The sequence below is a fragment of the Calidris pugnax genome, unplaced genomic scaffold, assembly GCF_001431845.1.
Source record: "Calidris pugnax isolate Ruff unplaced genomic scaffold, ASM143184v1 scaffold431, whole genome shotgun sequence".
NCBI classification, from domain to species: domain Eukaryota; kingdom Metazoa; phylum Chordata; class Aves; order Charadriiformes; family Scolopacidae; genus Calidris; species Calidris pugnax.
The window spans coordinates 386,885-401,310 of record NW_015091459.1 but is presented as its reverse complement, the minus strand read 5'-3'; the positions used below and the strand labels follow the sequence as shown (position 1 = coordinate 401,310).

Below are 14,426 nucleotides of genomic sequence, written 5' to 3'. Positions count from 1 at the left end.
TGGTTCTGCTCAAATGCTTGGGGCCTTGGTCTTTTGGTACCTGTGTGCCACAAGCAGCCGGTGCTGGCCCAGTGGCCGGGCTAAGGGGTGACTGGTTTTCTGTGTCTCCTTCCACCCAGGACCTGAGCTGGGCAGGCTGCCTGGGGTCCTGTGTCACCTCTGTCCCCATCTTGCAGCTCTGGGACCGTTCCTTCTTGCTGCTCTTTTTGGATTTGCCCACTCTGAACCTGCCTGAGCGGGTGAGGGTGCTCATCCTTCTCCAAAAAGGGAGAAACCGTGTGATAGAGCATGGAAAATTGATGACATGCTTGTTTGGGGTAGTCAGATGGCAATAAAGGCCTGAGCTCATTCATATCCTGCTGGGGACTTGTTTTCCTTCTGTGGTTATTTGTCAAATGCTAATGAGCGGAAGCAATTTACTCCTCTAGCTTTGAGAGCAGGAGACAGGGAGGGGGCTGGGGAGGGAGAAGGCCACCTGCATGGGGGCCTGGTGGGTAGAACTATCTTCCTTTTTTTTGTTCAAGCTGCTGTTTTAACGGCTGGGATTGCCTTGTTCCCAGAAAGCAGTTTTCTGGTGTTACCCTGCTTCCTCTTGAGTTTTACCGCTGCTGCTTGTGAGCAGATGCAGCTGCCTTGGGGGTAGCACGAGGCAGGGGCTCGGGGTGCCTTCTGGCAGGAGATATTTCTGCTGTGCCATGGCAGGGGAGTCAAACAGGGTCCCCTGAGCCAAAGCACAGAGAGAAGATGGCAGTGGGAAGTACCACCAGGTCTCTGAAACGTACAGATGGTGCGTTACTCCTTCTGGATCAACACGGATGAATTCTTCGTGCGTACAACGTGTTTCTTATTTACACGTGGCTGTGCCTGTGGTCTGTTGCCTGCTTTTTCTTGCAGAGTGCACCTGCCTCTTACTAAAACCTCCTTGACTGGTTGTGTGCTGCTTGAGGAGCAGGGATGGAAAGCCACAACCAGCCAGTGTGTTCCCCAACACCCTTGGAGTGCAGCACAGAGCAACACAAGTGCCTGCTCCAAGGCTGCTCTGCACTGGGCCATCACTGGCCACGGAGCTGACTAGTTCTGCCTCTAACTGTGGGAGTTTGGGCTAAATACTTTGCTCTTTCTCTAAGGAAAGGAGATACTGGTTCTTTATCTAGCGCTTCTTTTCCATGCAAAGATCCCATAGCAAGTGTTAATCCCAGGTAGGAGCCTGGCAGACCCTGGTAAATCACAGAATCACACAGAATCACAGAATCTTCTAGGTTGGAAGGGACCTTAAAGATCATCTTGTCCAACCGTCAACCTCACTGACAAAAATAGACACCCACACAACAAACAAGGAGCATCATCACTAAACCAGACCTCCCAGCACTACATCAACCCGTCTTTTGAACACCTCCAGGGATGGGGCCTCAACCACCTCCCTGGGCAGCCCATTCCAATGGCTGAGAACCCTTTCAGGGAAAAAATTTTTCCTAATATCCAGCCTGAAGCTCCCCTGGGGCAACTTGAGGCCATTTCCTCTTGTCCTGTCGCCTGTGACTTGAGAAAAGAGACCGGCCCCCACCTCTCTACACCCTCCTTTCAGGGAGTTGTAGAGAGCAATAAGGTCTCCCCTCAGCCTCCTCTTCTCCAGGCTGAAAAATCAGAATGGAAAGAACTGTATTTTTTCCTAAAATGCTGCAAATTTAACTGAAGGTGTTTCCTTGTCTAAACTCAAGCTGACATTAGTATTTCAGGAACATCTAGAGATATAGACAGGCCCAAGTACCCTGACCCCTGTGTCCTGCACAGAGGAGAGGAGAGCTTTGCCATGGGCTTCACTTGTTGGAACAGAAACCCGAGTTTTGGTGCCATCCCCGGAGCTGCCCTGGCTACTGGGTTGTAGCAGTATCTTCTCACAAGCCAAATATCCCTGGTGAGCAGAGCAGCTTCTTGGGGCAGCTCAGGAATAGGTGGGGTGCTGGGGTCCAGGAGCTGGGTGACACTGTGATGGGGTAAAGCAAAGTCAGGGTGTTGTCCTCAGGCAGCTTGTGCTCATCTGTTGCATGGGGATTGTTTGGAAGGCTGTGAAAACACCCTGCTGATCCTTTGTAGAGCCACTGAAAACACTCCTGGCTCCAGACCCATTGATCCTGAACAGCTTTTAATTAGGTAGTTAAACACAGAAGGGGCAGTTTACTGCCTGGTAGCCCCAAGGGCTCCTGTGGTCTGATAAATCAGCTACAGGTCATCATGTCTAAACTAGTGATGGTGAGATGTTTGCCCTGGGCATGTGACCACGGAGCTTGTTCCTGCTGCCAAGGTGGAGCTGGTGTTGACAACTCACCAGAGAGACTCATAGAATGGTTTGGGTTGGAAGGGACCTTAAAGGTCATCCACCCCCTGCCCTGGGCAGGGACACCTCCCACCACACCAGGTTGCTCCAAGCCCCCTCCAACCTGCCCTTGAACCCCTCCAGGGATGGGGCAGCCACAGCTTCTCTGGCCAACCTGGGCCAGGCTCTCACCACCCTCACACCAAACAAGTTCTTCCCCACAGCTCAGCTCCATCTCCCCTCTTGCAGGGTCAAACCCTTCCCCCTCCTCCTAGGGCTCCCCTCCCTCATCCAGAGTCCCTCCCCAGCTTTCCTGGAGCCCCCCTTCTTTAGGGACTGGAAGGGGCTCCAAGGTCTCCCCGGAGCCTTCTTTTCTCCAGGCTGAACCCCCCCAACTCTCTCAGCCCCCCCTCCCAGCAGAGGGGCTCCAGCCCTCCCAGCATCTCCAGGGCCTCCTCTGGACTCTGTACTTCAGCAGGGTTTGGGTCTAGCAGATGGTTTCATGGAGTCAGTGACAGAAAACCTCAGTGATTTATGCATAAGTTGGAGAAGAAGGGCTCTGATTCTTTGTTTGCTTTTCCCTGGTTTCCCTGTGTTACCTTGGGAAGGGCTTTTGCTAAAATCACAATTTAGCACGCAACATCCTGGGCCTAGAGATTGACTTCTGCCAGGACAGAACATTTGGGGAAAGGCAAGCTGGAGAAAGATGAAATGAGATAGTTAACGTGAGGGACTGAGAGAGACTGATGGTGACCTGGTGGCTCGAGTCTCTCAACACCACCGCGAGATGCGCAGCCCTCAGCAGAGGGGCAGGAAGGGTGACACCGTGGGCTTTGAGCCGCGTCCCCGCGAGAGCACTGGCTGTGGTGCATCTTACGGGAAATAAGGTTATCGTGGAGGGTGTGGAGTCCCCTTCTTTGGAGATTTTCAAGACCCGCCTGGATGCTCCTGAGTAACATGCTCTGACAAGCTCTAGGCAATCCTGCTTCAGCAGGGGAGTTGGACTAGATGATCTCTATGGTCCCTTCCAACTCTAAAAATTCAGTGAAATTCAGTGTCCTGCACTGGCTTGGGTCATTCTGAGCAGAAAGGACCACCTCTGGAAGGACTGGATTCTGCTGAGCAGGTTCGCTGCTGCTCTGAACAATGTGTCCTCCTCACCCCTGCCCCACTCCCTGCTCTGGCCGGTGAAGTGGCTGAGAACCCTATTTCCAACCACAAAATGACGGTTTTGTTACATAAACATCTGAATTTAGGCTTTGCCTTTGCTGTTGAAAAATAAATGTAATAGCTGAGCTTAAAGTTTAGCGGCATTTATTTTTTTGCAGTGCCTAGAGACTCCCTGGAAGATCAGAGCCACCCTCTGCACTCATCCGAGTGTGCAGTCTTTGTCCTGAAAAGCCCAGGAAGAAGAAAAGACGGGGGCGGAGGGGGGGAAGAGATAGAGGCAAATTGAGGACAGGAGGACTGTTGTGTGCACAGTTGCAATCAGGTCAGGTGTAGAGCTCCAAAATCTTGTTCCTGTTCCAGTGCTATGAAGATGCTGGGAGGGCTGGAGCCCCTCTGCTGGGAGGGGGGGCTGAGAGAGTTGGGGGGGTTCAGCCTGGAGAAAAGAAGGCTCCGGGCAGACCTCATAAGGTCCTTCCAGTACCTGAAGGGGGCTACAGGAGAATGGAGAGTGATTCTTGATTGTGGAGTGATAGGACAAGTGGGAACAGTTTTAAACTGAAAGGGGGGAGATTTAGGTGAGATACAAGGAAGTATCTTTGGTGTGAAGGTGGTGAGAGCCTGGCCCAGGTTGGCCAGAGAAGCTGTGGCTGCCCCATCCCTGGAGGGGTTGAAGGGCAGGTTGGAGGGGGCTTGGAGCAACCTGGTGTGGTGGGAGGTGTCCCTGCCCAGGGCAGGGGGTGGCACTGGGGGGGCTTTAAGGTCCCTTCCCACCCAAACCAGTCTGTGATTCCTTGGCTCCTGGTGTACAGGGCTCTGCAGCCACTGGGCTGTGATGCCTTCCTGACGGGGCACTGACTTTTTGTACTGTGCTTGGTAGGGGGCTGGGTTATCAGGTCTACTGGGGGGGTGACAAGCTGGCTGGAGGTGACCCTGGGGGTCTTATCCACCTGCTGGCCAGCCTTCAGTTAAGAAATCCTCTTAAAATGTTTCATATGAGTTAAACCTTCCTGACGGGGCACTGACTTTTTGTACTGTGCTTGGTAGGGGGCTGGGTTATCAGGTCTACTGGGGGGGTGACAAGCTGGCTGGAGGTGACCCTGGGGGGCTTATCCACCTGCTGGCCAGCCTTCAGTTAAGAAATCCTCTTAAAATGTTTCATATCAGTTAAAACCTGATAACAGTGAAAATGCATTTCACCTGAGGTGTAGGCCAGTGCTGAGCTGCTGGCTGGGTTTCAGTCCTTTAATCATTTTGCCTTAATTTAGCCCTAATAGGAAGCAGTTGCTGTGTCTCCACCCGTACCATCTCCCTGCTGAGCACAAACTCTCCTCTGCTTCGGTCATTGGGCTGTTTCATATGGTCCATACAGTCAGACACTGGTTGGTCTGTCCAAAACTACAAGGCTTCTCTGTCTACTTTACAAGATGTGTTTTTAAGGTATTCTCACTCTGGACAGTATCTCTGTGCAGATGTGGTGCTTCATAAGTTTTTGGGGTTTTTTTCTGGTTTATAGTCCTCCTCCGAAGTCATCTCTGGAGCTCTGCAAGCTCCTTTTGGAGAGGAGGAGGCTGGGGACAGGGAAGCAGGCAGTTGGCCATTCAAACCAGTACAGAGCTACATCGTACTGGTGCTGTGTCAGTGCTGTGTGTTGGTCACCTGAGATTCAGCCTGGACAAAGGCTTCCACGTGCCCTGAGCTGCCCCAAAACTGTACCCAGCCACTGGACCAGGGTTCTGCTTGGGGAGAACATGGGGTGTATGTTACACCTCACCTGTACGGAGCCAGTGTCGTGGCTCTGAGCATCTCGGGGCAGACTGTGGAGATGGTTCCTCCTCATCTCCCCATGCAGCCATCCCCAGCATGGCCCTTTGCTGGCACAGGAGTGTCTGACATGGGGAGACAACCTTCTCCAGTGCTGCTGGAGGGGATTTCAGCCGGCGCAGAGGATAAATACCCAAGGCAGAAGTTGGCTGAGACACCAAAGCAACTTCTCTGTGCTTGGAGTAAGTGCCATGGGCTCTAATGGTCGTGAGTCACAGGGTTTCTCAATTTCACTTTGAAAGGCTGGGCAAAGGGGCAGCAGATCCAAACATGACAAAATGAATGTGTTGGGCATCTGGTGGTTGCCACCGGCGCTGGCTCCTGTGAGCAGAATGTTACTGGACGTAGGGGGGTAAAAGCTGCTGCCAGGTAAGGAAAAGGCTGGCAGGGTGCTGGGTGCACTCATTGCTTCTCAGACATACAAAGATGAGGTTTATTTACCCAGAGCAGACCAAAAGAGTTCCTGCAGTCTAAAAAAATAATTTTAAAAAAATTAAAAATACCAGCCATGTAGTTCAGTACCAGTGATGAATGTGATCCAAGCACCGTGGTGGTACTGAGGCTCCTTATTTCAGTAGGTGTTTTGATATTAAAAGTGCTGGAAACCCAGGAGAGAGCAGGGAAAGAGATGAAGGGCCTGACTGGGCTGATTAATGAGTGCAGCTCTTGGGGCTGGAGCACACACATTAGTTCTGACCGAGGGTGACGGGGGAAAATTTGAGAGCAAAGTAGAAGTATGATCATCTTTCAGAGAGGAAAAGCTGGTTTGAAGTGCTGCTAAGATGATGTGAGGGTAAAGGAGAAGGTATTAATTGGTGGAAAGTAAGTCTGGTTATCACAAAACATTTCCTAACGAGAGGATTCATCAGGATGTGGAACAGGGGGAATAGTGGAAGTCCCATTGGTAGTCACTTAACACTGGGACAGAAAATGTGCTGTAGGGAACAAGCCTCTACAGGCAGAAAGAAACTGGGATGAGCTAATAGGACTTTCCCATATCTAATTTCTGCAATTCTGAGTTCCATTAGGGAAAATAATACTTTCAGTTTCTTTCACTGGCCAATGTAATTTCCAGTTCATCCAATGTCCCGTGGAAAACTGAAAAAGAGTGAATGCAGACGTGTTTTGCTTCTGCTGTTGATGTTTTTGGTGGTCTTTTGCTGAACATCAGTGTCTGAAATGAGAATGGAGTCCTCTACTTGCTGCAGACCAGGGTTCCACGCACAGCAGTAAATATTCTCCGTGCATTTTTATAATGTGGCTCAGTGGCTTCATCACACACGTGATGAAGAAAATAGCTCATTCTCCATGGTCTGCTAAGTTCTGAGCTTTTGTCCTTTCTGTCTGGTCAACAGGAGGTTGTGTTAATCAATATCTACCTGTGCTCTTCTTACATGGGCAAAATGCACCTTCTTCCTTAACTTTTCATAGAATCATAGAACGGTTTGGGTTGGAAGGGACCTTAAGACCATCCAGTGCCACCCCCTGCCCTGGGCAGGGACACCTCCCACCACACCAGGTTGCTCCAAGCCCCCTCCAACCTGCCCTTGAACCCCTCCAGGGATGGGGCAGCCACAGCTTCTCTGGCCAACCTGGGCCAGGCTCTCCCCACCCTCACACCAAACAAGTTCTTCCCCACAGCTCAGCTCCATCTCCCCTCTTGCAGGGTCCAACCCTTCCCCCTCCTCCTAGGGCTCCCCTCCCTCATCCAGAGTCCCTCCCCAGCTTTCCTGGAGCCCCTTGAGGGACTGGAAGGGGCTCCAAGGTCTCCCCGCAGCCTTCTCTTCTCCAAGCTGAACCCCCCCAACTCTCTCAGCCCCCCCTCCCAGCAGAGGGGCTCCAGCCCTCCCCGCATCTCTGGGGCCTCCTCTGGACTTGTTTCCACCAAGAAAAACTGACTTTGAGCTAACCTTGCAGCTGAACACCCTGTTATAAGCACCCACCCCCATTTCCCTCTCGGAGGCAGGACACTAACAGGAGCAGCAGAGGGTTAATGCTGTCTTACAGGAAACCTCCTGGTCGTTCAGCTTCTGCTTCACCCTCCTGCAACCTCCCCTTGTCAGCCGGCTGTGGGGGATGCCAATAACCCATCAGAACAAATTCTCCAAGGAGAACATTGTGGCCCAAGGAAGGGGACTTTGTGCTTTGGAGCCCTCTGGGCTGCTGGAGGGTGTCCAGCCGTGGTGGGACCGGCTGGATGTTCTCGGGCACCGCCAGCACAACTGTTGTTGTTCCTGCAGCCTCCTCCATCCCGGGGTGTGTCTCGTCAGCAACAATTCGTCCCAAATAAGTTTTTTCTTCAGCTCTCTCAGCAGAGACCGAGTGGAAATCCTTCCAGGTCCCGGGGAAGCCGTGGTGCTGGCTGCTGTGCAGGGCATGTCCTGCCCTGCGTGTGCCCAGCTGAGTTCCCAGAAGTGCCCGGCGCTGGTTAACCCTGCCCTTGAGATGGGATTGCAGAGAGACACAGCCAAGCACTGAGCCCCACTGAATATCCTGCCTCTGGCTCCTATCATCACATGTTGCTGCGGCTGGAGGGCTTTTCTCTAGACTATTGTCTGTTCCTGCATCAAAACTATGTTCCTTGGGCAGCGTTTGCTGGCTCCTTTCCCAGCCACGGCCCTGGAGTCTGGGCTGTAGTACCCAGCTGCACAGTCTGACTCGGGCAGGACCCTTGCTGATACCCCCATCTTTATTTTTTTTCATCACTTGATGTGATAATGGCTGCAGAACCTTAACATCTCACTTAGGATTTTGGGAGGATGCTTCTTCCACTGGTTTGGAGAAATGTGCGTGGTCTCACGCTCCTTCCTAGGGCTGTATTAACTTAATAAAATAAGGTTCTACTTGTGATATAGTAGTTTTGCTGGGAACTCCCACCTCTGCCGCCTCAGCCCTGTGCACAAAATCTAATCTTTCGATTATAATCTCCTCTGATAAGAAATGAGGGGCAAACCATCGGTGTAGGTCTTCACGAATAATCTCCAGGATCTGCACAAACATCTGATGAGAAAATGGTCGTGACTTTCACTCAAAAGAACCTGACTAACTTTCCACCTGCCCTGCAGATCTCAACAGCTTTAGAGATCCCCGTGTGATCTGCTCCAGAGCCACACACGGGGAGCTCTCTAATGAGATGGGAAAGAGGCGTGTGGGAGCAGGACAGGAGATGGGTGAGGAAAGACTGAATAATCAGTTCTTCACTAGGCCAAACCTGTCACAACTTTGTTACTTAATAGACTTCTGTGGAGAGATTACTTAGAAGCATAAATAAGCTGGTTTTTTTTAAGTCTTTAAAGGTTTAAAATACTCAGCTGGCTTCAATCTTCTGTTCTTTTTGGCCAAAACGAGAGAGAACCTGGGCAAAATGAAGTTGTTTTAGGCACCTTGGATGCAGGACTTTCGCTGAGATTTGAGCTCAGGATGTGACTGAAAGATGATGGATCTGGTATCTCTTCCAGTGTTGTCTCCATCTTCTGCTTTTCTGTTCGGTTAATTGTTGACACACAGCAACAACTCTAGGTGCCTGGGGAGAGTCACGTTTTTGGGTGAAATCCTCATAAAATAAGGTTTGAGACTATGTTTGCTGGTATTATCCAGGTGCTCGAGTACTCCCCGTTAACGGGGTTGTTTTGCTGCTCAGTTGTTTGTGCTTTGCAGTTGTGCAGCCCCGAGCAGAACCAGTGTGTCCCATCATCTCCATCCCCTGCAGCTCTGAGGAACCTTCCCAAGGCTCAGGGTGGATGAACTGGAAGGCCCCATTTTTCAGCTCTGGGCTTTTAACTCTGGTGACAGAGGGTTTTTCTCTCTCTGTGTCCAGGAAGGCTTTAAAATTGCTCCTCTGCTTTGTGACCTCGCTGTGCTTCGGTGCTCTCAGCCGGGAAACCCGGCAGGTAGTGAGTGAATCCCCTAAAAACCAGGACCAGACTTTACCCCAGGTTTTACCCAGGGTGAGGAGAACTTCAGGCCTTGGAAGTGTGATGGTGAATGTGTTCAGCACCCATGTGCCACCCTTCTGCGTTTTGGGGCAGCTGAGGGGGACACTGATGGTCCCTCTCCTGCAGATGAGGAAGCTGAGGGAGGCAGAAGAGCTCACGCCGCGGCGATGGCGCGTGCTGGAGTCCTCCCCAGTGACACGTGTGCTTTTGCCTATCGCACTGAGCCCACTGCATCTCTAGATGATCTGCGATGGGTCTTGGAAAAATAGTTTGCCATCTTTATGCATGCTTTATTATGGCTAATGAGGCTCAGAACTGAAGTTTCTTGTGCTGTTTTAAAATCCTGTGGGATTTGTGGAAAAATACGGCATTATTTGAAGCCTCTCAGCCCACTGATTGTGCCAGACTCCTAAATCTGTTTGAGTTATTAACTCACTGAAACAATGGTGTGTTGTCTTGTCCCCTCAGGGGCACCCAGGAGATGAAGCTATTGCTTTAGTGAGCGCTTTAAAGTGAGATCGTTCAGAATAAAAAGAGCTATGTGTGTCTCAAGGTACGGGTGATGAGTCTTGCCTAAAGTTTCAGCTTCTATAGCGTTCCTGCAGTGTGGCTCATGTGCATCTGTCCTTACTGGAGTAACTGTCATCGGCTGAGAGAAGCTATAAACCCTCCTGCCATCCCTTTGGGTCCAGATCAGCTACGGTTTCTAACAGCTTCAGTCCTGAGAAGGTGCTGGTTTTGCACGCTCAGGAGTAGCGTCCAAGTTGCTGCAAAGGATCCCCATGTTCTGATGAACCTGCAGAAGGTTCTGGGTTCTTCTCAGCTCCTGCAGGGTCCAGCTACCGGCACGGAGAAGCGTTTAGTAGCTGTGGCCACCTTTAGATACCTCTTGCTCACAAAGACGGTGGGAGCTCTGTGTGCTGGTGGCTTCTGCCCTGGTATGAACTGGGAGAGGGTGGCAGTCAGTCCCTCTGTCCCTTTACTCAGTGGGAAGCAGTTTGAGGTCAGGCTTCACTGGAGCCTTTTGAAAATGCCCTGTTAGGTGATGAATTTAAGGTCCCCACGCTTGCTCTTTGGCACTTGCCACTCACTAAAGCAGCCACGGGGAAGTGGGAGATGGTTCTTGCATCGCCGTGGGCACGTTGAACATCCCAGGAAGGATCTAATCCACTCTAGAAAAGGGCCAGAGCAGTGGTAAGGAGGTGAAGGGCACTGCACTGGCAGACCTGGCTTTAAGGTTAGAAACTGAGCAAATAAAGTAGAAAGGCAGTTGAGAGCCTAACAGTCAACTTTGCAACTCAACAGCAAAGTTCATGGAGCATCAGTTCTGTTTGGAGCTTTAAAAGGCGAATCTGAGCTTGGAGTCTCATCTGCACCAAGGAGGGGAATTCTGCAAGATCAAGCTGAGCTCCCGAAACTGCAGGTGTAAAATATTGTCCCGATGGTAAGTGACAATCCAGGCCTTGGTGAGTCTTCATCGGAGTGGCAGCACCAGCTTTGCCCCATGGCTGCTGCTCGGGGTATCTGTGAGCAGCGTTTCAAAGCTGAGCGAGACCATTTGTTTACTGGGGGCGTGTTACCAGGATTAAACCTAAACTTCAGAGTGTGGAAATCCTGAAGAGGAAAATGAATGCTGCTGGAGGCAAGGGGAAGGGAAAGGCTTGGACTTCACCAGCTCTGCTCTTCTTGCAAAAGCTCGTTAGCTCCGGCGGATAAGTGTGTGATTGCGTGTGACCGGCGTGCGTCCGGGCAGAGCCTGTGACATGCGAGGGGTGATGGAAGTTTGCATTCACCATCAGCCATTTCCTACCTGAAAAGGGCTGTTCTGAGGGTTGAAATGCACCACAAACAGGCAGGTTGCTGCCTCCATTTTCCAAGTAGAAAACAGGCGCAGAGAAATAACGGGCTAGATCTGCACAGGGCTTGTTTGTTTTGAATAACAAAGTAAACTCCTTTTGTTCCAGTTATTTGAATAAGATTTAAGGAAGTAGAGTTATCTAAGACCTTCATTCATGTTTTTTCCTCATTCCCTCCCTCACAGTGGCTGTGATTTGGTTCCTGGCTCTGTATGGAGATTGTAGAAACTGCCCGTGTTCTCCATGGCCCTTGGTATCTGTCTTATGTTCTGGGCTCTCTCCAGCCTGACCTCCCCATCTCTGCTGTGCCCACTCAATTCCAGACCCAGCAGGGCCTTTCCTGGCATCTCTGGGGATATTACAAGACTCAGGCGGCAAAACTGTGTTTAAAAACACGTATCCTCATGCTGGTGAGGAAAGGATTACACAAATAGCATACTTTAATTTCTATCTGTCTGATATGGCCCATCTAATGCTACAGTACGAGTCAGCAGAGATTCCTGGCAGAGCAAGTGCTAAACAAAGCGTGTGAGGCTTTCAATTACTTGATAAGTTATCTGTATTTTTGTGCATTTCCAACCCTCCAGATGAATTTTCTGCACTGCCCCTTGCTAGTGCCTGCCCTGCAAACAGCTGCCTCCTGCATCTTCCCGCTCCCAGTCGTGTTACTCAGCTCAGACCCACGCGATTCTTAGAGGTGAAAAAAGAAAATACAATCATCTCAGTGGCATCCTTTGCCATTGGTGTCTCTGCTTTTGTGCTGATGGTCCCACCTGCTTGGGGTTTGTGTGATTCAAAACGTGGCTTAACTGAGATGTCTCTTGTCCTTTCTGACCACATGGGCCCTCTCAGACTTTGCTGCTCAAGCCAAGTTTGGTGTTGCTGGTTGAGTAAGCTCAGGTCATATCCAGAGCCCAGTGTTTCAGAGGTTTTCTGCTCCCTGTGAAGCCAATTCCCTTGCAGGGCAGTACAGAGACTGCAGCAGAACCCTCCCTATCCGAGAGTTCTCAGGAGGCCCTCTTTCTGGTTAAGGTCTTAAAAGGGAATTAACTTTTTTGAAGGTCATTGGGCACCTACGTACATGTATGTGTGGATTCTAAATGCTGATGTGGCATCTTCCACTGTGTCTTTAGGAAATCCCGTTCCTGGGAGAACCTCAGAGACTTGAGTCCCTTCTCTTCTCAAGAAGAAAAAGGATGATAAAATGGTGAAAATACAAAAATCGTAAATATATCAGAAAGCATAACCTCAGAGATCAGTTTGTTCATTCCCCTGCCAGCGAAGGAGCCTTCTGCCTGATCCCTTCTCCAGTCTCCATTCCAGTTCTCTCCATGTGATGGGTTTCCCTTGCGTCCCCGCGGCATTTATTCCACAGCCTAATAGATCTGCCCATTAGGAAATGTTTGCTGAGGTTTAATCTCAACTTTCCTTTGTTCTAGTTTATTCCGTAACACCACGAGCTGTGGTGGAATTGATGGGACTTGGAGCCGTGCCTTTTTTCACAGAGAAGTGCAGAGCAATAACAGACGAGGTGACAAAGAAATTAAAGGAAGTAGATGTGAGTTTGCCAGAGGCCTCTGTTTTTGAATGTATGTGTGTATATATCGATATATTTATATAGATATTTGGCAATAAGGAACCTCTGAAGTCCTCCTTGAGTGTTTGGAGCATTATTCAGCAGGTACCAGCTATCCCAGGTCTTCCCACATAGCCACTGAGGCTTGCAGGGAGTTTAAAGAGAAACTTCCAGAGGAGGCAAGTTTTGATGTCATGTCCAGATGCAAAGGCTAAAGAATGGCTGGCCCTGAATTTTGGACTAAAAGCTGTCATTTCAGCATCCTCTGACCTACCTAAATGCCCCAGAACTTCAAAAAGAATATGATGCCGGGTAACTTACACCAGTTATTTTCCTGAACCAATGGAGTAATCACAATTAAAAACAAGAGGGGTCACACAATATATAAATTAATCTGGGCCTATGAACACCAGCGTTTCACAGGATCTCCCCTCCTGCCACTAAAGCCCCGATGCCACCGGGGCGGGCAGAAAGGTACGAGACGAGGAACAAAGCAGCCATGTCGCGTAACAGCGACCAGAGACACCGACGGCCAAAAAACGCCTCTTACCTGGTCTGCAGACGGGCAGGGGGTCTCGTCGGGGCTTCCTTACAGCAATCTTGAAGGAAGAAAGGAAAGAAGGGGGAAAAATGTTCTTTGTCGAGTGAGGAAACGTGCCGATTTGGGAAGCCAAGAGGGGAACGGGCAACACCATCCAGTGAGCTGTCTGACATTCGCTAACCTCCGGCTGCTGGTTTCTTTGAAATGTGACCTGTTTCCTTGTTGCGCAGGAAAGGAAAGAAGAGAAAATAAAAGCTGTGCAGCTCTGAGGAGCGAAAGAGCTCTGAGACCTTCTCAGAACCTTCTCAGGGGTCTCCTGTGGAAGAAAACAAATCAGAGGATGGTGGTGAAGAGCTGTTGTTGTTTAAACAGATGTGTCGGGGTGTTGTTGGGAGAGCGAAGCTCTCTTCTTCCTCATTGAGCAGATGTTCATAGGGAAGTGAGTGTTTTTGCACAAGTGTCTCTGCCACCATGCCATGGTGGGTCCCTTGGAAGTCACAAGTGGGTAAGGAGAGCTTAGTTTCTTTGGATTTTCCCCATATAGGCAGGAGGCTGCTGAGAAAGGCCCTCTGTGTGAGGATGCTCTGGAGTGGCAGTTGTGATGGTCAAGACCTGGCTCAGTAATCCAAGAAGCTTCTCCAAGACGCCTGTTTTTCCTGCTCTGCTTTCTGATTAGCTCTTTGTAGTGCCAAAATAGCCGTAACACAAACAGCTGGGCTGAGAACCATCCAACACCGGTCCCACCGAACAGTGCTTATTTTTTGGCAGGGTTTTCAGCTGCTTCTCAAGGGTAATTTCCCTTTCCAGGAAAGGGCAAGTCTCCCCCATCCAGAAGATGAAACCAACTGGTTTCATCACCAGCTCAGTCCTACCTGACAACTCGTCAGCCTGGGAGAGATGGGGAAAGAGTCAGTGTTCAGTGCCAACTCTTGGTGACGGGAGAAAGGACACAGCGCCGTGACTCCTTCCTGCTGAAGGCAAAGAGGTGCCCCAATGAGATGGACAGGGAATCCCAAAGTGTCTCGCTGTTGCAGGCAGAAGAATCTGGACTGAAGTTCTGGGCCCCTCAGTTCAAGAACGACAGGGAACTACTGGAAAGAGTCCAGTGGAGGCTGCAAAGATGACCTACAGGGAACTACTGGAAAGAGTCCAGTAGTTGGACTCTTGGAGGCTGCAAAGATGATCAAGGGACTGGAACATCTCTCTGCTGATG

General features: G+C 50.4%; 1 protein-coding gene across 1 annotated transcript in view; it reads right to left on the bottom strand.

Annotated features, from left to right (window-relative positions):
• Positions 1–13,383, bottom strand: part of LOC106899731 (tyrosine-protein kinase ZAP-70) — a 34,700-nt gene extending 21,317 nt beyond the window's left edge. The window contains exon 1 of the mRNA XM_014961627.1: positions 13,223–13,383. The gene's annotated coding sequence lies outside the window, so the exon portion shown is untranslated. The remainder of the gene's footprint in view (positions 1–13,222) is intronic.
• Positions 13,384–14,426: the final 1,043 nt, after the last annotated feature.